The sequence below is a fragment of the Propithecus coquereli genome, unplaced genomic scaffold, assembly GCF_000956105.1.
Source record: "Propithecus coquereli isolate 6110/MARCELLA unplaced genomic scaffold, Pcoq_1.0 Scaffold24, whole genome shotgun sequence".
Lineage (NCBI taxonomy): Eukaryota > Metazoa > Chordata > Mammalia > Primates > Indriidae > Propithecus > Propithecus coquereli.
In genome coordinates, this window is record NW_012147952.1 from 2408526 (window position 1) to 2431863 (window position 23338).

Below are 23338 nucleotides of genomic sequence, written 5' to 3' on the forward strand. Positions count from 1 at the left end.
TTTCACACTGTCAATCATGTATTTACCACAAAATCAATTTCAAATTGTACACAAATAGTTTCACAATAAAATATTATATCTATATGTTCCATAATACTCATAGAAAATAATATATAACACTTACAGCCAACTTTCAATTATTCCAAGTCTAGTTGCTCGTTCACTTCTGAGATTCTTTTCTTCTCTCTTTCCTTCACACATTTCAGGCATTTCATTGCCCGTTTGTGTGCTCAGGAAGAGTAGATGAATAGAAGAAAGAATAATAGAAATTCAGATCAACCTTTAAGTTGATAACTAGAAGTTACATTTGGAAAATAATGGCCTGTAACTGAAAAGTATAATAGAGAATCAAAAAAAGTAGGGTTGATCTGTAAGTTTTAATAATTTCTGCCAAATCTGATACCCTTTGCTACAGATGATAGTATTTTTATAACTTAATGACTCTTACAAAAGGTTATTAAATATCCATGTTGTTTTACTCTTTGCTGTAATTTCTAATGAGATTAACATTACACTTAAAAAAAGGCACAGTTGACCAGGTGTGGTGGCTCATGCCTGTAATCCTAGCACTCTGGGAGGCCGAGGCGGGAGGATTGCTTGAGCTCGGGAGTTCAAGACCAGTCTGAGCAAGAGCGAGACCCCGTCTCTACTAAAAATAGAAAGAAATTGGTCAAACAATTAAAAAAAAAATAGAAAAAATTAGCCAGACATGGTGGCGCGTGCCTGTAGTCCCAGCTACTCGGAAGGTTGAGGCAGAAGGATCACTTGAGCCCAGGAGTCTGAGGTTGCTGTGAGCTAGGCTGACGCCACGGCACTCTAGCCCAGGCAACAGAGTGAGACTCTGTCTCAAGAAAAAAAAAAAGGCACAGTTATCTCCTAATGGTCCACACTCCTGTGTACTAGAGAAGTGGAAGGTGGCAGGCAGATGTTGAAGCCAGAAATGTACAAATGACAAAGGAAAGAGTAAACTGCAAGGGACTGATTGGTGTTGCCGTAGCAAATTTATTTTGACCAATCTGAATAATATTTTTGGCTTATAAATCCTGTAATAAGAGATAGAAATGTTCCATTAGTCAGTCAATAGTATTTAAACCTCTTCATATAATTTTAGTAATTAGTTAGCATAGAATTGATATTTTTTCACAAATATATAAGAGTAATAATAATGATAAAACTAGTATTTATTGAATGTCTCTGTGGCATGCATTGGTCTAAATTCTTTACCTCTTATCTCATTTAATTCTCCCAATACCCCTATGAAGTAGTTATGTTATTATCCCCATTTTATAGATGAGGAAACTGAGACATAAAGCTACGTAACTTGCCCAAGGTCTAACAGATATAAGTAAAGGAGCCACAATGCACACCCAGGCAATCTAATTTCACAGTCCTCCTTTAAACATATTCTAAGATGTGCTCCCAGATGTCATATCAATTTCCCTTTAGGCATCTTTCATTTATTCTCCTCCCCTCTTTCCCACCCGATGCTTTCACTCTTCCATCTGCAATTGGTCAAATTCCTCTTCCCATACAAGCCATTTGACCTTGCCACTCTCCCATCTGTTTCTCAGCCCCAGCTGCCAAACCTATCAACGACATCATCATCTTCCAGAGCTAGCAGATTAGTCAAATTGGGGAAATGGCCTTTCAATAACCCTTCTCTGTTTTGATCAGGTGTCTGGGAAGAGACTCGGGATAATAGTCATGCTGGTCTGTGTCTATTTACCCAGGGAGGGAGGTAAATGGTGGGTCATCTGAGGCCAATTTCAAGATGCTAAAGGTAGTGTCAGGAGATGGACAGGTGTCAATAACAGAAAAGCAAGTGGGAGGTGGCAGTAGCAAGTAAGAAGAATACCTGGCGGCCAAAATCCACAAGAATGATACTAAGGGGGAGCTAGGGAAAGGTCTTCAGATTTCGGGTGCCTAGTTTGCTGTCAAGGAGGACTACACTTACTGGACCCGGCTGCACTTGGGAATGCGGTTCAGAATTGCACTCAGAGAGCATGATAACCTTGACAGAGAAGGGCAAGGAGGTGGCTTGAGTGAGCTCTACCTCATAGTGCTGAATAATCTAATAGTAACTAAACCCAACCTTCTTTTTTCCTGTTTTTGTTTTTGATATTAATATTATAATTTATTACTTAACATAAGGAGGATAGATTTGAAAAGCTAAATATTTTATGGTAAAGATCTCTTTATAAGAAAATGTAGAATTTTGATATTAGAAAATGCGAATTCTAAAAATTAATGTAGACATTGAAATTTCACACTTTCTTTTTTTTTTTTTTCTTTGAGACAGAATCTCACTCTGTTGCCTGGGCTAGAGTGCTATGGCGTCAGCCTAGCCCACAGCAACCTCAAACTCCTGGGCTCAAGCAATCCTCCTGCCTCAGCCTCCCAAGTAGCTAGGACTACAGGCATGTGACACCAAGCCTGGCTAATTTTTTCTATTTTTAGTAGAGATGGGATCTCAGTCTTAGGCTGGCCTCGACCTCCTGACCTCCAGCCTCCTGCTTCGGCCTCCCAGAGTGCTAGGATTACAGGCGTGAGCCACCGCACCTGGCCTGAAATTTCACACTGTCAATCATGTATTTACCACAAAATCAATTTCAAATTGTACACAAATAGTTTCACAATAAAATATTATATCTATATGTTCCATAATTAAACAATATTAAAGCTAAAATATATATTAAATAAAATCTTCAAAGCCTATACAAAACATATTTTAAAATATTCTGGTATAATCTGAGTTAAACCCAACATGCTATAGTAATTAGCACCTGTTAGCTCCAGAAATGGTAATAGATCTAAAAAACCTGTCTCCCATATATGTATAACCACGCATGCTTTTTTTTTTATTTTGAATATTTTTTTCTTTCTTTTTTTTTTTTATTTCAGCATATTATGGGGGTACAGATGTTTAGGTTACGTATATTGCCCTTCCCTCCCCCCTCCCCCCCAAGTCCGAGTTTCAAGTGTGTCCATCCCTTGGATGGTACCACACATGTTTTGACACATTTGACGTTGTTTCTGCTTAGGGAGAGGGTATCATTCCTGCCGAGCAGTCCTCAGGGACCCTGCTGGCTGCTGTGGAAAGTACATCCTTACCAGGTGTTTATGGAAAAGACTGGCACAGCCTGGGTGTGGGAGACATGTGGGATTCACCTGGGTGGACTCTGGGTGAGCTGAAGATGTGAATACCTTCTGTAGGGGTCCCTGAGGCCAACCCCCTTGTTCCGGACACTTCTGATATCTCTTTCTCTCTTCACTGCTCTTCATGTTCCTTTCTCCCCTCAGCCAGTGTACACGTCAGGATGCGTTTGTTAGCAGGGCAGATGCAGATTCAAATAATTGAAACTATAATGCAACTTACAATACCACATAAAAAGAAGTTTGGAGATAAGACAGCTCCCCGCAAGGAGCGTCAGGGCTCTGGTTTCATTGATCTGTGATCCTTCTGACTCTCCTTTTGCCTCTGCCCTCTGTGTGCCCACCTCCTCTGAGGCCGGGAACAAAATGGCTACAGCGGGTGCAAGCATCTTATCCAGACACAACACTTCCAGAGGCAGAAAGGAGGCTATATCTTATGTTTGTGTCTCTTCGTACATGAGGAAAACCGTCCATTCACATCTTATTTTGCAGAATTCTCATGCCTGAAACAATCGCCAGCATGAGTGGACCACACCATCATTGGCAGTCACCAGTGTGGACCCAGCACCTGGATCTAGGCCGGTCTCCCCTAAAGTACATGAACAAGTGTGGGGGGAAGTAACTGGATAAATTTGAGGATTTAGGTTTAGGGATTGGATACTGGGAAAGCAACCTCTCATAGTGTCTGATATAGACAAGAAATTCCTTCCACTTTGGGGTGAGGGTAAGGAGGAAGCACGTCCTTAAACATGATGCTTTCTCCCAAATATTCTGTCTGTGTGTCATTTCAGTTCCTCTGACTGTCTGGGTTTTTTAAGCATAAAAGCCAGATTTAGAATTCTTTTTTTTCTCTCTCTCTTTCAATTTCTCTTGTCACATCATTTCCATGAGACAATGACCATAGACTGGCCTAACTCCTTGAATTTGGAAAGAAAGACAAAGTGCAAGGGCCCCGCCTGGGCAGTGTCCAACAGCAGAGAACATGGAGACGCCCCTCAGCTTAGCTCCAGGGGCCCAGAGAGGCCCAGGTTTCTCCTTGAGGGTCCTGCCAGGTCCCTGGGGTAGGCCTCTGAGAGGAAGGTGGTGCCACAGCTGAGGTGGGGAAAAAATAAACAAAGAAAGAAAGATAAAGTGCATAAAGAAACAACTAGCAATAATAAATGAATTAGTATTTCGAGCCTATAATCCCTCACATACAGTCACCCTGAACATTTCCTATCACCACTGCCATTGAGGGGAAACTGGTACCGTTCCCTTCCTTTCCACCCCCTCAGCAGCTTCATGACAGCCGCTCCTCGGGCTGTTTCGCTTGCTGACTCCTTCCTCTTGAAGTTAATAACTAACCCAGTCTCACCTACAAATAGCAAAAGAGTAGAAATACACAATGTGGGGCGCTAGAGCTCTCAAGCCCTCTTAAAGGTAGTTAGCCCCTCCTCTCTTCTTTACCCTCGGTCTGGGCCCCAGGCCCCCCAGTCTACCACAACCCTTGTTTGAGACTATCGATTTAAGATCGCTGAGAATACTGAGGAACAGGAAGCGGGAGGATCACTTGAGATCAGGAGTTCAAGAACAGCCTGTGCAAGAGTGAGACCCCATCTCTACTACAAAAAAAAATTAGCTGAGCATGGTGGCGAGTGCCTATAGTCCCAGCTACTTGGGAGACTGAGACAGGAGGATCACTTGAGCCCAGGAGTTTGAGGTTGCTGTGAGCTAGGCTGACGCCACGGCACTCTCGCCAGGGCAACACAGTGAGACTCTTGTCTCAAAAAAAAAAAGAAGTACAGTACTAGGCCGGGTGTGGTGGATCATGCCTGTAATCCTAGCACTCTGGGAGGCCAAGGCAGGAGGATCACTTGATGTCAGGAGTTTGAGACCAGCCTCAGCAAGAGCGAGATGCCCTCTCTAGTAAAAATGAAAGAAATGAACCAGGCAACTAAAATAGAAAAAAAAATTAGCCGGGCATGGTGGCATATGCCTGTAGTCCCAGCTACTTGGGAGACTAAGACAGGAGGATCACTTGAGCCCAGGAGTCTGAGGTTGCTGTGAGCTAGGCTGACGCCACCGCACTCTAGTCTGGGCAACAGAGCAAGTCTCTGTCTCAAAAAAGAGAAAGATTTTTCCTGACGTTCCGTAATGATGGCCCAACTTCAGCCAGACCTTGATTATAATTTTCCACATCATGCTTCCTGGCACTTTCTGAAATTGCCTGATAATGACTCTGCATTGTATTGATAGGAATAATTCTTGTTAAAGCAGTATTCTATTAGGGCTTCCATGTAACCTGTTTGTACCAATTCCTGGCCTGGAATTCTGACTGAGGAGTACAGCCATTCCTGTCAGCTCTATCTGTACCAAAACCTGAGAGTTTTCTTTAACAAGAGCAAAAGCGTTTATTGAGAATGACTGGATATAAACTCTAGACATTCACTCTCCATATTTCACTCTATATTCAACGTAATTGTTAGAATAATTCCTATATAAAAGCCTACAAAGGGTATTCAGTAGAATTCTAAAGCACACTTTCAGTTCCTCACTACCTTGTTGGTAAAAACCATTACCTGAAGAAATTGATTCAATTCTGGTCCATAGGTATCTTTTTTTTCTTTAGTTATCCAGGTTCTTCAGTCAATCAGTCATTTCTTCAATCAAAGACATACCCTAGTCCTCTCTTGTGTGTCCTATAGTGTTCTTGCCCCTCTAAGATCTGCTTCTGTGTTCCAAGGTTCTTATTACTATTGCGTTGGGAGAGAGACCTCTCAATGTCTAGTGACAGACTCCAAGTGACTAAGTATTCCTTGTATTTCTGAGAAGAGTGGTGTTGTAGTCTGTTCAGTCTGCTATAATAAACATACCATAGACTGGGGAGCTTATAGACAGCAAATATTTATTTCTTACAGTTCCTCAGGCTGGAAGTCCAGGATCATGGTGCTGGCAGATTCGGTGAGAGCCCAGTTCCACATGGTGGAAGGGGCAAGTTATCTCTTGGGTCTCTTTTATAAGGGCACTAATCCCAACCATGAGGACTACACCCTTATGGCCTAATCATCTCCCAAAGTTATCACCTCTCACTACCATTACCTTGGGGGTGACAGTTTCAACATATGAATGTTGGGGTAACACAACCATTCACACCACAGATTGTTTTTCCATTACTTTTTGTGAGACACCCATTCCTAGTTTTTAATTACAAGAGAAATGCTTTTCTATTTTGATTGGACTGGAGTTCCTGCTAGCTTTCTATGCTAATCCAAGTGCTCTTTGTATTATACATAGAATCTGTCAGATTTCTCTAGGCTGTGTCCCGATGTTTGTTGTCACCCTACAGTGATAGGGAAAATTATATTCTGTTCCTATTGGTGGGGAAGAAAATAGCTCCATACGTGACTATGAATGGATTCCACCTCCTCCCTTCCACTAGAAACTGAGCTGCCAGATAACCTCTGAGTCCTACCTTAAACTACTTTTTGGTTTCCATAGATCCAGGCTTTATTGAGAAACCCAGGGTTGTAAACTAGAACTCTGTATTTTGTTTCACCAGCAAAGCGTGTGTGCATGTGTACACTGATACTTTAAAATGAATCAGAATGCTGTGCTATTTATTGTTACATAACAAATTACCCCCAAGTTAGTGGTTTAAAACAACACACAGTTTCTGTGTTCAGGAATCCTGGAGCAGTTTAGCTGCATGGTTATGGCTCAAAGTCTCTCTTGAGGTCGCAGTCAAGCTCTTGGCCAGAGATGCAATCATCTCAAGGCTGAACTGGGAGAGGACCCATTTCCAAGCTCATGCGAGCATTTGCTACCAGGCCTTATTTCCTTGCCACATTGGCCACTCCATAGGTTTCCTGAATGTCCACATGACATGTAGCCGGCTTCCACCAGAGAACAGAGAAAGTACACTCTCAAGAGAAGGAGAGAGAGGCCAAGGCGGGAGGATCGCTTGAGGTCAGGAGTTCGAGACCAGCCTGAGCAAGAGCGACACCCTGTCTCTACAAAAAAATAGAAAAATTAGCCAGGTGTAGTGGCACATGCCTGTGGTCCCAGCTACTCAGGAGGCTGAAGCAGGAGGACCACCTGAGCCCAGGAATTTGAGGTTGCAGTGAGATACGATGACACCGCTGTATTCTAGCCAGGGCAACAGAGCAATACTCTGTCTTGAAAAAAAAAAAAGAAAGAGAGAAAGAAGGTGAGACAGAAGCTGCAGTCTTTTATAATCTAACCACAGCCGTGATATATCACTTCTTCCATATGCTAGTGGTCACACAGACCAACCCTGGTAAAATGTAGGAGGGGACTGTGCCCTGGGGTAAATACCAGGAAGTGAGGCTCACTGGGGACCATGTCAGAGGCTGGCTGCCACAAATGCCTTTAAATCCGTTATGTCTCTCAAGTCACAGATGTCTACCACTCCCCGTTGTCTTCCTAAGAACCCCAACCACCAATTCCCTATCCCTCTCAAACGTTTCCATTACTTGCCTGCCTCTAAAGGCATTTGGGTTTCTGACCTCTGGTCTATTTCATGTCCCGTGTCCTTTGTATTATATCACAAAAAAGAAAAAATCACATCCTGGCCCTCAACTGTGATGACATTACGGCTAGACGATTATATTCTATTCTTAGTGCAGCCTTTTGAAAGTAGTATTAACAAAATATTGAGCATAGGATTAGTGCCGCAAAAAATAAAATAAAATGAGGGAGCAAGAAACCAGCTAGTCAGTTGCAAAACCAAAGTGTTCTAACTTCTAACCCAGCACTCTTTCTTGTACAATGTATGGCCCCTCTTCAGCTGCTTCAAGAGGTTGAAGATACGTTGTTGGTCACTTCCAAGGGCAGAACCAGAACCAAGAGGTGCGCAATACAAATTTTTAGTTCAATGTAATGATAGCTTGGCAATGAAAGGCCCCACGGCACCAGAACAGATTCCATGATTGGAAGAATTCAAACCAAACTTGGATTTCTGGGCCAGACAAGGAGATCAAACCAAACAACCTCTAAGAAATTTTCTTCCGAAACTGAGTTTCTAATAACCTGCTTTTCTGGCCCAGTGGAAAGTACTTGCTTAGCCATTAATTCTTATCCTCAGTGGCAAGTCCAGAGTGAGAAGTGGAAGAGGAAAAAGGATTGGCTGAGGAATGCCGGGGACCAATTCTCTGCCCTCACTCTGGTTTCATGTCTCTGGCACAGAGAAAAGTGCTGTCCATCGCTCCTTACCTCTCACTGTCGGCCACAGCCCTACTGTCCTGCGAGGCATGCCCCACCTTCCTTACAAGGTTCGTGTGTGTGCGCCACAGGTGGGTTCCACAGTGGATTCCGCGTACAGTTTGGATGAGCCCACAACAGGAGGATTACAATTTAAATCAGAAAGTATTTGAGGGCTGCTGCTCAGGACTAGCATTCTCCAGGGCATTTAGCAGGTGCTGAGTAGATGTGACAACTGCCACCTCCAGGAACTTGCCATTCGTCTCTAAGCCTTCCCACCCCAGCCTCACTCCCGTTTCAGTATCGACTGGCACTGGGGGAACAAAAGGCATCGTCCTCACTCTTCAGACTTCACTCTTGTCAGAAATAACCTGTGGGTGACCTCTGAAATCTGCACAAAATAAGCACAAAGTTAACCATTGCACAAATCGGAGAATTTAGCCCATATTTAAGGGAAGCATTTTTCAGCAGCATGGTGATTTTTCATTTGCACATCTCAAATTATTTCCTTCAGAGGCACACTTAGTTGTCTGCTTCACAAAGAGAAACCAATATGACACAATTTTAAAATCACATTTAATCGCTGTCATGGTGTGCTCTACTTGGTAAAGAAGAAAAAAAAAAAAAAGGTTAGGTAAAGACCAAGATCCTCTTTCTGCAATAGACGGCTGACATAGGAAAAAGACAAGTTACCCACGCTTTGCTTTTGCTACCTGCGGTATGAAACTCCCTTACATTGTCCCAAATTCCTTTTACGGGTATTTTGTTTTCAATGTCTAATTTTTCCCAGCTTTTCTTCCCTTGCCATCTTTTTCTTCTGTTGCCATGTACAATGCATAACAACAGTTCCTGGACTCGAAAAATAATATTGCTGGGGGAAAATTAATCTCTGTACCCCCAGTTACCAAGAATCATATGCATATGAAACCCTTAATTCCCACCAGTGAGAGATTTACATCTTTCATTAATCTAATGCAGTAGCAACGGGTGCGCCACATCATTCTGTTGGAATTGGTGACTAATCGTTCCCAAAATTGTTTTGAAACTGTTGTTCCCATATTTTGTGTTTTGGTTGAAAAATGTCATGATCCCATATCTCCTTACATGTGTATGAGTTATCTGTTGCTGCATAACTGACCTCCTCCCCCTCAGACTTAGTAGCTTAAAACAGCAACCATTTACTTAGCCCACAAGTCTGTTCGGCAGTTCTTCTGGTCTTGGCTGGACTCACTCATACTCTGTGATCAGCTGCTGTGTTGGCTGGGACTGGCTGGCCTAAGGGGGTCAGTTGGGATGACTGTCCTCTGCTCCGTGTGGTCTCTCACCCTCTAGCAGGCTGGACTGGTTCACGTGGTTGCAGTGGATTCCTAAGAGTAGTACAAGCAGTACTTGCACAGCCTCTAGAAGTTCAGGCTCAGACTGTCACAGTACGATGTCCACTGCATCCTGTTAGTCAAAACAAATGACAAGGACAGCCCAAATGCAAGAGGTAGGGAAAGAGATTCCACCTCTTAAAGCAAGGAGCTGCAAGTACTGTGGCCAGTATTGCATCCTACCATCCCAGTCCCCGTCGTTTGTAGCTTATTTGCTTTTGTATTTTCAACATCCTATTGATTCTATGAAGACGGTATTAGTGTCTGATTCATTTTTTAATTTCTCCCTATAGTTTTGCTCACTTCCAGAGCCCAAGAAGGAAAAGAAAGGAAAATAGCATCGTTAGCACCTAATATAGGCTATGCGTTAACTAGGTTTTCTATGTATTGGTTCATTTAATACCCACATAGCCATTTTACAGACAAGGAAATTGAGACCCAGAAAATGTAAATAACTTACCCACATACTTCTGTCTAAATGCTGAAGTTGGAGTTTGAAATTGCACTTAGGTCTAATTTCAAAGTTTTTTATGTTCTACCATGCTTGCTACTTAGCATGTTTTCTTTTATATAATTCACATTGCTAACGAATGAATGCACAAAACTTGGTATAAATCAACTATATATTTAGTGTTAGTGTAATGATTTATTGTCTTCTTTTTTAGTGAATATGGCAAATCTGTTCAATCCATGCCCCTTTATTATTGTATACACTACAAATATTCTCTCTCTATCCCTTCGTGCATCAATGAAGGTAATGCACCAGTAATTTCCATTACTTTTTGAAAGCAACACTTATGTTGCCATTTCAGATCGAGCTACTCCAAATGATCTTGGGGTTGACATGTTGGCATTTTCTGGCAGTATCACTGCTAGCCGAATAAGAGTTGAAAGCTGAGAAAAAATTTACTAGATCTACTTAGAATTCCCCAACAGATTTGATTTAATCGTAATGCAGATTAGTGATTCTGCAGTCTGTAGGACCATTATAAAGCATGACTGCTTTGATTGAGATCAGATGTTTCTGAATATGGTTCAAAAAAAACAGATCTCATCCCTGTGAAAATAGGATTAAATAAGTCCCTCTAAGTCACACTGATTCAGATGTCTCCCTGTGATGAAGTACTGTCTGTCTTAGTCTAGAATGGTAAGAGCAATTCATCACTCTGTTCTAATTTGACCTAGTTCAGTTATATTACTACTGAGTAAGGAGGCTGTCTGAAGATGATGCTTCAGATGTGTAGCAACAGCTGTCTCAGTGATCTGAATGTGGCTGGCCACTTGGCTTTGCCAGGATTACGCTCAACATTTGGTTCTGATAAAGGCAGTCCTTTTATTTTTTGTTGTTGTTGTTGTCATTTCAGCATATTATGGGGGTACAGATGTTTAGGTTACATATGTTGCCCTTGCCGGCCCTCCCCCGCCCCAAGTCCGAGCTTCAAGCGTGTCCATCCCCTGGATGGTGCGCATCGCACTCTTTGTGTATGCATATACCCGTCCCCTCCTCCCCCCTCCCCCTTCCCCCCTGCCCGACATCCAATAAATGTTATTCTTATATGTGTACTTATGTGTTGATCAGTTAATACCAATTTGATGGTGAGTACATGTGTTTCCATTCTTGGGATACTTTACTTAGTAGAATGTGTTCTAGCTCTTTCCAAAATAATACAAGAGTGCTATATCATCATTGTTTCTTAAAGCTGAATAGTACTCCATGGTATACATATACCACATTTTATTAATCCATTCATGTATTGATGGACACTTGGGTTGTTTCCACATCTTTGCAATTGTGAATTGTGCTGCTATAAACATTCGGGTGTGGGTGTCTTTTTCATAGAGTGACTTTTGTTCTTTTGGGTAGATGCCCAGTTATGGGATTGCTGGATCAAATGGTAGATCTACTTGTATCTCTTTAAGGTTATCTCCATATTGCTTTCCACAGAGGTTGCACTAGTTTGCAGTCCCACCAGCAGTGTATGAGTGTTCCTATCTCTCCGCATCCACGCCAACATTTATTGTTTTGGGGCTTTTTGATAAAGACCAGTCTCACTGGAGATAAGTGATATCTCATTGTGGTTTTGATTTGCATTTCCCTGATGATTAGAGATGTTGAGTATTTTTTCATATGATTTTTGGCCATTATTCTGTCTTCTTTTGAAAAGTTTCTGTTCATGTCCTTTGAAAGGCAGTCCTTTTAGACTATGAATTTACTTTGCTTTTGTTACAAATGCCTTTTGTAGTGGAATCACAAAAATCTATAAAAATTGGTTTTTGTAATTACAAGTAAAAAAATGTTTTCATAAAGCTACGAGTTTTATGTTTTTGTTTTTTATTGAGAAAACTCATAGTGCCATGAGTATGGTAAGTTCTCAAAGAATATTTTATGAAAATCGAATTAATCAGACACAGTGCATGATTTTGGAGTAAAACAGAACTTGTATCAAATCCTGGTTTGTCCACTAGGTTGAGATGAGACAAGTGACTTAATCTCACTGCGCTTTAGTTTGTTTCTCTCTCTTTCCTCTTTTTCTCTCTCGCTCTCTATAGTAGCAGGAATGATACCTACCTAATAAGGTTGTGTGAGTAATAATGAGACATAATGTGTGTAAAATTCTTATACAATGTCCAGCACAGAGAATAAGTGCTCAATATAGTGAATGTATTTAATTCATTAATGCTGCTTTCTGCATCAATTTTAATAAGTTGAAGTCCTGGACTTCATGAATTTGCATGTTTTCATCTTCCCTTCTTCCAGTACTTGATGGCAATTCCTATCTGTGGTAAATAAAAGGTTAAAAGTTATATGCTCATGCAAACTTTATTCCTTCATTCCTAGTTTTAAGAGTCCTCATGTTGAATAATTCATATAATCACAGAAGGAATGAAGTTGTCTTTATTATGCCCCATGATATTACTATTTATCAGAGATCATTGCCTTCATTGAAGATGACAGAAATATTTCTTTTTTGCGGGGGGGTGGTGGTTCTATGTGAATAACAGCAGTCTTTTTTTTCTCCTTTTTCAATCCCTAAAACCTTTTCTTTTAATAGCTTATTGGGCTGGCTAGGATCTCTGTTACAAGGTTAAGTAGAAGTTCATATGTTAAATAGTGGCTACCCTGATGACAGAAATATTTCAGTCATTCTGGGAGAGAGGCATTGGCTTACTACATGACAGCACAGTGTGTGGCACATGGTAGTTGCTTGGAAAATATTTATTTTGAATGAATAATGAACAGATTATGAACAAATAAATTATTCAATATTTAATTACTCAAGAGTCAATTAATTAAGCTTTATTAATAAAAATTGCTTTAGGGTTATAAAAAACCCACACACAAAATGCATCACTGAGGCATAGGATGCGCCTATTCTCAGGAGTAGGATTATTAAAAGTGTTATTGCTGAATCACTGAATGCTGAGGTAGTCAATAAGTGGGTATCTGAGTGATTTTAAGAAGGTAATGAAACTCCTCTATTGCTTTACAGTTGAGATAATTTTTAAAGAACACATAAAAACATATTCTAGTGTTCCCATTTGAATATAGTATATATAACATATGTAATTAAAAAGAAAAAAGAAAAGAAAATTTTTTTTGTTTTTTCTTTTTGTCTTATCAGCAGTTACTAAGCCATTATTGTGGTGTGATCAGCAATTTTAGTAGTAGAGACCATATTAATTGTTTTTGAAAACTCTCTAGTGCTTCATATCATCACTCAAAACAGAGAGATTCCTTTTAATTAAGTGTAAAGAACTATTTATGAAATTTTGCCAGTATTTCTGCTAGCCAGTAAGTAAGGTTAATTGACCATCCTTAATAGAGAATCTTAGAGAAGCTTATATCATAATTAATATAATTTAAGATGCTGAGTATGCATGAATTATCTATTTAGTGTAAGTGGGGTCTTTGATTGTAAAGAGAAAATGTTCAAGTGCAGTAGTATCTTACATAATAGACCCCCTCATTAGCGTGAATTATTAATAGTACTTCTAATGTCGCTAATCAGCAAACCTGAGAGCAAACACAATAAAAATCAAATTTGCCAGATCTCAAAAGAGTATGGGTTAGTGTATTTGGTAAGCACAGTTAGATTACTATTTTGATTGAATCTCCTAGCAACCTAGTTTACTATGGTTGCAGGCACTGTGGACATCTGTTTTGCCTGCCATAGGAATAATCAATTATGTACCAAAAATTTGTAATGAAAGTTGAGATAAAAAATATTTCAGGAAGTCACCAAAAATATAGTTTTGCAAGCGATAAGGAGATGGTGTTCCATTTCTGCTGTGACTGTAGAAAGGTACAGAACTTAAAAGAGAAAATGACAAGAGTACCTCTCATTTTCTCAGAATATTTCAACTAGCTATTGAACCTGCCAGTGCTCTCTTGTGCTTTAGGGCTTGTGTCAAGCAGCAGAAATGCAGAACTTGTGCATTTCTCATCACCTTGTAGAGAAGCATGTGAAAAGGGGTAGATGACAAACCTCAGGACAAAATAGTTTTTTTATCTTTCATGTCAATGAGCAGTGGGCGATTTTTTTTTCAAATGTCTGAGATAGAATTAGAGATGAAGTTAGTAAAGAAGACATATTGAAAAGTAAAAATGAGGGATGCACACCAGACAGGAAAGACTGTGTCGACTGTCCTTTTCAAGCCGTGGTAAAATGTCATGAAATCAAATGAATAGGTTATGATCAGCACTTTTTTCATGCAGTGAAATAGAACGAGATGAGAAGTTATGGGATGAGATGGGAAGGTCTGGTGTAAGGTGGCATGGGGTGGGACAGAATAGGAAATACATAGAATGTATTACAAGTAGTGAGAGCCAGTATTATTTTTGGAGCCTTTTAGGTTTCTTTCTAAGAGTTTTTGTTTTACCAAATACATATACCTAATTTTAAAAGCCAAATAATAAAGATTACTCAAAATGAATCATGAACTTAAATATATAGCATAAAACTTTTAGGAAAAAAACACAAAAGAAAATTTTGGGGATCTAGAGCTGAGCAAAAAGTTCTTAGACTTGATACCAAAAGCATTATCCATAAAAGAAAAATTGATAAAGTGGATCTCATCCAAATTAAAAACTTTTGCTGTGCAAATGACCCTAACAGGATGAAAAGACAAGCTGCAAATGGAGAGAAAATATGTACAAATGACACATCTGACAAAAGACTAGTATCTAGAATATGTAAAGAACTCTCAAAACTCTACAGGAAAACAAAAGAGTTGAATTAGAAAATAGGCAGTGGCAGGGGCAAGGGCAACATACGTAACCTAAACATCTGTACCCCCATAACTTCCTGAAATAAAAAAATAAAAAAATAAAGAAAATAGGCAGAAAACATGAGTGGACATTTCACTGAAGAGAATATGCAGATGGAAAATAAGTGCATGAAAAGATGTTTGACATCATTAGTCATGGGGGAAAGGCCAATTAAAATTACAGGAGATATCACTACATATTTATTAGATAGGCTAAAATTTAAAAAATAATGACAACACAAAATGCGGGGAAAGATGAAGGGAAGCTGGATCACTCATACGCTGCTGGTGGAGTGGAGAATTGTACAGTCTCCCTGGAAAACAGTTTGGTAGTCTCGTACAAAACTAAATATGCGGTTACTATATGACCAAGTAATTTTAGTCTTGGACATTTATTCCAGAGAAATTATGTTCATATAGAACCTATTCATGAATGGTCAGAGCAATTTTATTCATAATAACCAAAAACTGGAAGCCATCCAGGGTCCTTTAGCAGGTGAAGGTTAAACAAACTGTGGTGCACATGTCCCATGGAATACTACTCAACGATACAGGCGAGCAAACTACTGATACACCCAACAACTGGGATGAATCTTGAGGGAATTACACTGAGTTAAAAAATGTCAACTCCAAAAGGTCACATACGATATTATCCATTTATATAACATTCTTGAAATGGCAAAATTATAGAAAAGTAGATCAGATGAGTGGTAGCCAGGAATCATGGCTGGGGGATAGGGGGGAAGGGGCGTGACTCTAAAAGGGCAACATGAGGACTCCTTGTGGTGATGGAAGTGACTGCATCAACCTTAATATCCTCGCTGTGATGTAGCACTACAGTTTTGCAAGATGTTACCACCGGGGGAAACTGGGGATAGGGTACGTCTTACAACCACATGAGAATCTACAATAACCTCAAAATTGAAAGTTCAATTTAAAAATAATAAAATAAATTGAAAATCAAATAATATAGGTCCTTTATAACAGAATATGATAGTTTTCTTCCTCAACTCTCCCACTCTACCCCCCCGCCCACCACCACCAGCCTTCTTTCCAGAAGCAACCATTGTCTATATTTTTAGCTGGGTTTTTTTTTTTTACAATTACATATCTCCATATTTTTCCAATAATACATGCATACTGCTAACTTCTGGTTAATCAATTTTGAACATCATCTATTTACTTCCTATTCTGGTAAATTAAGATTTAGCTCTTTTTTAACTGTTTTCTTTCTGCAGACCCTCCCATCCTTTCTAATACAAGTTACTATAGTTTTTGGATGCCAAAATTTAATGTCTATATTATGCCTATGTACTATATTGCACTGCAATTGTTTCTTAGTTTTGGCATTTCCTGCAGTAAATAAATACCTTGTGTATTGTTGTTTTCATAATTCTTTCTACATCTTCCAACAATCTCACAGTAGAATTTTCCGCAAGGTCAATTGCGTCAGGTAACCAATCAGTGCCATTGTGACTTTTCTTGGAGAATACATCCTGGAAACCTTCATCCTCTTTTTATCTGACCTGGCTGCTCTCTCAGCCTGCTACACAGCCATTATCTTTTAAATTCCCTTTTATTTTCTTCTAGATTGGATTCCCAGTTTCCTGGATCTCATGTTTTCATCTTTCTTGATTTGCTTCATTCTTTCAGAAAGTAAAACTCCAAGATTTTTTCACATATTAATAAAATATGGTGTGATGACAGAAGGCACGGTGATGACAGCTGTCAATTCACTGTCACTTGAGTCACACTAGTCCTATCTGGACCAATTTCCCTCCCCATCTGGTGCACAGGGATTTCCCTTTACCATCATTCTGCTGACTCCTGGAGTGTCCCTCATAGTTTCTGTGCCTGTGTCTTCCTCTCTCTTGGTCTACTTTTCCATTTTGATGAAGTACATCCTCCAGTACATTCCTGGCAACCACTAATCTGATCTGCTGCTCTATAATTTTTCCTTGTACTTGGAGAGTGCATGGAAAGCAAATTTTTTAAGAGCTTGCATATCTGGAAATGGCTTTTTTCCATTCTAGAATATTTTATTGATTTTTTTTTATTCCAGGGTTTTGTGAGGGTACAAACATTATAGTTACACTTTATGTCTTTGCCTCACCCAAATGCAGGTTAAAGGCATGAGCTTCCCTCCCTTTAGTGTTCCCTGTGTCCTTTAGTTGTAGATTTGCCCCCCCATCCCCCTAATCCCTAGAGAGTATTTCTGCCATGTGATCAACCTAGTGTTGATCAGTTAGTACCAATTTGAAGGTGAGTACAAATGGATCCCGTTCTTCTGCTCTTTTGGTGCCCCACTTTGGATAATGGGCTTAAGTTTAATCCAGGAAAGTATAAGAGGTGCTAGATCACTGTCGTTTCTTATAATTGAGTAATATTCCATTGTAAACATATACCAAATTTTAATAATCCACTCATGGATTGACGGGCACTTGGGTTGTTTCCACATTCTTGCAATAGTGAATTGTGCTGCCATAAACATTCGGGTGCAGATGTCTTTATCGTAGAATGTTTTGTGCTCTTTTGGGTAGATGCCTAATAGTGCTATTGCTGGATCAAATGGTATTTCTATTTTTAGCTCTCTGAGGTATCTCCAAATTCTTTTCCACAGAGGTTGCACTAATTTGCAGTCCCACCAGCAGTGTAGGAGTGTTCCTGGCTCTCCACATCCTCGCCAACATTTATTGTTTCATGTTTTTTTGATCGAGGCCAATCTCACCGGGGTTAGGTGATACCTCATTGTGGTTTTGATTTGCATTTCTTTAATGATTAGAGATGTTGAGCATTTTTTTATATGTTTGCTGGCCATTATTCTGTCTTCTTTTGAAAAGTTTCTGTTCATTTCCCTTGCCCATTTGTTGATGGGGTTGTTTGATTTTTTCTTGTTGATTTTTTTGAGTTCTAGATAGATTCTGGTTATCAGCCCTTTATCAGATGAGTAGAGAGCAAATATTTTTTCCCATTCTGTGGGCTATTCACTCTAATGATAGTTTCCTTGGCAGTGTAGAAGCTTTTTAATTTGATTAGATCCCACTTATTTATTTTTGTTGCTGCGGCAGTTGCTTTGGGGTTCTTCTTCAAGAATTCCTTGCCTAGGCCGATGTCTGAAAGGGTCTTCCCAACATCTTCTTTTAGAATTCTTAAGGTTTCATGCCTTAGGTTTAAGTCTATTATCCATCTTGAATTAATTTTTGTGAGAAGTGAGAGGTGGGGGTCTAGTTTCAATCTTCTGCATGTAGCTATCCAGTTTTCCCAGCACCATTTATTGACAAGGGATTCTTTTCTCCAGTGTATGTTTTTGTCAGCTTTGTCAAAGATTAGATTACCATATGCAGATGGTTTCATCTCTGGATTCTCAGTCCTGTTCCAGAGGTCAATGTCTCTGTTTTTATGCCAGTACCAAGCTGTTTTAGTTACTATAGCCTGGTAGTACAGCTTAAAGTCTGGTAAACTGATACCTCCCAGTTTGTTCTTTTTCCTTAGGATTGCTTTGGCTATACGAGGTCTTTTCTGGTTCCATACAAAGCGTAGAATTATTTTTTCCAGATCTGTGAAGAATGATAATGGGATTTTGATAGGGATTGCATTAATTCTGTAGATCACTTTAGGTAGTATGGACATTTTAACGATATTGATTCTACCAATCCATGAGCAAGGTAGGTTTTTCCATCTGTTTACATCTTCTTTTTTTAGTGTTTCATAGTTTTCCCTGTATAAGTCTCTTACATCTTTCGTTACATATATTCCTAGATATTTAATTTTCTTTGAGGCTATTGTAAAAGGAATTGCGTTTTTGATTTGATCTTCGGCTTGACTGTTGTTGGCATTCATTTTTTTGTAATTTTCTCTGTTCTCTCTTTATGGAAATCTGTTATTTGGAAGCTGGACTTGCAGATTGACCATGATTTTCTTATCTTTCCTATCCCATATTTTACCTCTTTGTCTTTTTGCTCTACTTTCTAGGAGTTTTGGCCAACTTTATTATCCAAATCTCTTACTGAGATTTTCACTTCTGCTATCATTTCTAAGTTTCTTTATTGTTGTTGCTCACTAAGTGTTCCTTTATTTCAGCATCCTATTTTTGTTGCAAGGATATAGTATCCAGCCTTATAAATATCTATAAAAATATTAACAACAGTGTTTTGAAATTTTCTTTTTCTTGGTTTCTATTTCCTTCTAGTTGCTTTTGATCTCTATCTTTGTGTTGGGAGATTTTCTCAGGTATTTGGTAAACCTTGGATGTTTCCTCATAATAAAATGTGGGTACTACAAGGGTAACTGGAATTCCTGAGCATATTACTGGAAGATCAGCTGATCAGCTTTGATCTTTGCCATAAGTTGATCTGGGTCAACCATTTCCTAGGGAATTCCTGGTGTCAATATCTTTAGCTCTTTCTTCTTATGCTGGTCAGATTCCTCAGAGAGTACTTATCCAAACTGCTGGAGGGTAAGAGTCTTGCTGCCCTTATGATGATGATGAGTGGGTGGTGGCAAGTTGTCAGCATTCAGTCTGTACGTGGTAACTTGATACCCCAGCTTTTGGTTTAATACTTGTCCTTGGACTGTATCTTTGGATGCAAGTACGACCTCTCATCCAAATATTTCTGTCTTCTGCTGGAAAAGGAGAGGACCATATAGGGATCTGGGGCAGATTGTTCACAACCTTTCTTGTCTTAGTTATGCCCCTTTATCCCTGGACCCAGAGGTACCAAATGCTGCCCATGCCTGAGCCTTTTGAGTCTCCTCAAGTGTAAATCTTATTGTTTCTTAGCTTTCCCAGTGTTGGCATAAGGTTTTCTCTCTGCTGTCTGCTAGTCAGTTACCTAACTTGTCCATCTGCTTTCCCACTTTCAAAATGTTGTTGTTGTTGCCTCCTCTGCTCTTCCTCTGATAGTGTATTCGAATGTGTCCTAGGATTATTTATTCTGAGTCCTAAATTTTCTGTTCCATGTCAAGAATGTCATAATATTAAAAAACAAAATAGGCTTTCCACCCTACCCAGATGGCTGTCCATACAGCATTGTTCCAGATTCCCATTGTAACTTGAGAAATTTTCACAATGTCCAGAGTCCTGATGTCCTGCAAATGAAGGAGGAGGATGTCTCGAATTCCTTGCAGCAGGAACCCACTTAGGTGGCACCAACCTTGACTTTCAAATGGAACAGTTTATCTACAAAAGGACAAGTGATGGCATCTATTAATACACCAAATCTCAAGGGGACTGGGAAAAGCCTCTGCTGGCAGCTCGTGCCATCGTTGCTGTTGAAAACCTGTTGATGTCAATGTCATATCCTCCAGAAATACTGGCCAGCGGGCTGTGCTGACGTTTGCTGCTGCCGCCATTGGAGCCACTCCTATTGCTGGCCCGTTCACTCTGGGAACTTTCACTAACCAGATCCAGGCAGCCTGCCAGGAGCCACACCTGGTTACTGATCCCAGGGCTGAGCACCAGCCTCTCACAGAGGCCTGTTATGTTAACCTGCATACCGTTAACACAGATTCTCCTCTGTTATGTGGACATCACCATCCCCCGTAACAACAGGGAGCCCATTCAGTGGGTCTGATGTGGCGGATGCTGGCCTGGGAAGTTCTGCTCGTGCCTGGCACCGTCTCCTGTGAACGTCCATGAGAGGTCATGCCTGATCTCTGCTGCTACAGAGATCCTGACGATACTGAAAAAGAAGAGCAGGCTGCTGTGAAGAAGCTGTGACCAAGGAGGAATCTCAGGGTGAACCGACTGCTCCAGCTCCCAAGTTCACTGCTATGCTACCTGAGGTCGCAGACTGGCCTGAAGGTGTCCAGGTGCCCTCCGAGCCTATTTAGCAGGTTCCTGCTGAAGGCTGGAACACTCAGCCTACCACAGAAGCCTGGTCTGCAGCTCTCACTGCCCAGGCCACCGAATGGGCACAACCGCTGAGTGGGCTTAAGCTGTTCTTCTACAGGCTCTTAAACAAAATGGAAATAAGGTTGATGGAAAATAAACATCAGTTTTAGAAAAATAAATAAACAGCAAGCCCAGCTAAGTTATGCAATCTCTGTCAAATCTCTGTCAATCTGTAATCTTCAGTTGTGCTAACAATATTTACTATATAAATTACATGTACTTTGGTAAAAATACACAGGAAAATGCAATTGCCTGTGCAAAATAATAAAATTAGCTCTTTAACTAAAGTATTGCTTTAAAAGCTCAAAGTGATATTTCATTGTGAAACCAACAGAAACAGATATGGATACTTGGAATTTTTTCCCAATAAAAAGTTTTTTCTATTTTTCAGAATTTTTTAGGATATTGCATCATTTTAATTCTATAGCCTAGAAAAAAGTAATGGGAATGTGTTCACAGATGCATCAAAAATGCAATCAAAAATTTTCTTATAGCATTATGTTTTATTGCTGTGGGAACTCAATGAGATGATTTCCTAACTATTTTTTTATTTCATAATATTAAGAAGGTACAAATGTTTTTGTTACACGGATACCTTTTATAATGCTTAAGTCAGGGCTTTTAGTGTGCCTGTCACCCAAATAGTGTTCATTGTACCCAATAGGTAGATTTTAACCCCTCCCCTTCTCCCTCTCCCCGCTCCTTGATTTCCAATGACCTTTAGATCTCTTTGTGCCCATGTATGCCCATCAATTAGCTCCCAATAATTAGAGAGTACATGTGGTGTTTGTTTTTCCATTCCTGAGATACTTAGAATAATGGTCTTCAGTTCCATCCAAGTTGCTGCAAAACACATTATTTCATTCCTTTTCATGTCTGAGTAGTAGTACTTCATGGTGGGTGAGTGTGTGTGTGTGTGTGTGTGTGTTTTGTTAATCCACTCATGTATTGATGGGCACTTAGGTTGATTCCACATCTTTGCAAGTGTGAATTGTGCTGCAATAAACATTCGAGTGCAGGTGTCTTCTTGATAAAATCACTTATTTTCCTTTGGGTAGATATCCAGTAGTGGGATTGCTGAGTTGAATGGTAAGCCTACATTTATTTCTTTGAGGAATCTCCATACCATTTTCCATAGAGGTTGTACTAATTTGTACTCCCACCAACAGCGTATGAAGTGCTCCTTTCTCTCTGCATCCACATCAATATCTATTGTTTTTCTGACTTTTTAATAATGGCCATTCTGACATGGGTAAGGTGATATCTCATTGCGGTTTTAATTTGCATTTCCCTGATAATTAGTGATAGTGAGCATTTCTTTTCTCTTGAAAAATCTCTGTTCATGTCTTTTGCCCACTTTTTAATGGGGTGATTTGGGATTTTTTCTTGCTAATTTGTTTGATTTCTTTGTATATTTTTGATATTAGCCCTTTATCAGACATACAGTTTGTGAATATTTTCTTCCATTCTGTATGTTGTCTATTTACTCTGTTGATTATTTCCTTTGCTGTGCAGAAGATTTTTAATTTAATTAAGTCTCATTTATTTATTTTTCTTGTTGCTGTATTTGCCTTTGGGGTCTTAATCATAAATCCTTTGCCTAGGCTGATGTCTAGAAGAGCTTTTCCTACATTTTCTAATAGAATTTTTATGTTTTCATGCCTTACATTTAAATCTTTTATCCATCTTGAATTAATTTTTGTGAGTGGTAAGAGGTAGGGGTGTTGTTTCAGTCTTCTGCATGTGGCTATCCAGTTTTCTCAGCACCATTTATTAAATAGGGCTTCTTTTCCTCGGTGTACTTTGTTGTCTGCTTTGTCAAAGATCAGTTGGTTGTAGGTAGATGGTTTTATTTCTGGATTCTCTATTCTGTTCCATTGATCTATGTCTCTATTTTTATACCAGTACCATGCTATTTGGGTTACTATAGTCTTATAGTACAATTTGAAGTCTGGTAATGTGATGCTTCCAGATTTGTTCTCTTTGCTTAAGATTGTTTTGGCTATTTGTGTTCTTTTTTGGTTCCAAATGAAGCACAGAATTATTTTTTCTAAATCTGTGAAATATGACAGTATTTTGATGGAGATTATGTTGAATCTGTAAATCACTGATTTCCTAACTCTTAATAAGAATTCATTTGTAAGCTATTTATTCTGAATCTTCTAAAATTCAGAACTGAGTAAACAATAGTCACATGACTGAAATTTCACAATTTGTTCCTACACTACCAACAACATAAGGTACTGGGATAAAGGTCACATTCAGAAAAGGACAAAGGAGTGATATATCCAAAACTGACATATGATGTAACATTATATCTTGTTGTAATATATTTTCATTTGCAGCCGGGCGCGGTGGCTCACACCTGTAATCTTAGCACTCTGGGAGGCCAAGGCGGGAGGATCCCTTGAGGTCAGGAATTCGAGACCAGCCTGAGCAAGAGTGATACCCC

At 39.6% G+C, this 23338-nt stretch overlaps 1 protein-coding gene and 1 pseudogene across 5 annotated transcripts in view; both read left to right on the plus strand.

Moving 5' to 3' along the window:
* Nucleotides 1-23338, plus strand: part of KCNQ5 (potassium channel, voltage gated KQT-like subfamily Q, member 5) — a 639257-nt gene that overhangs the window by 573690 nt on the left and 42229 nt on the right. The window lies entirely within an intron of this gene.
* Nucleotides 12081-20929, plus strand: LOC105811744 (annotated as a pseudogene).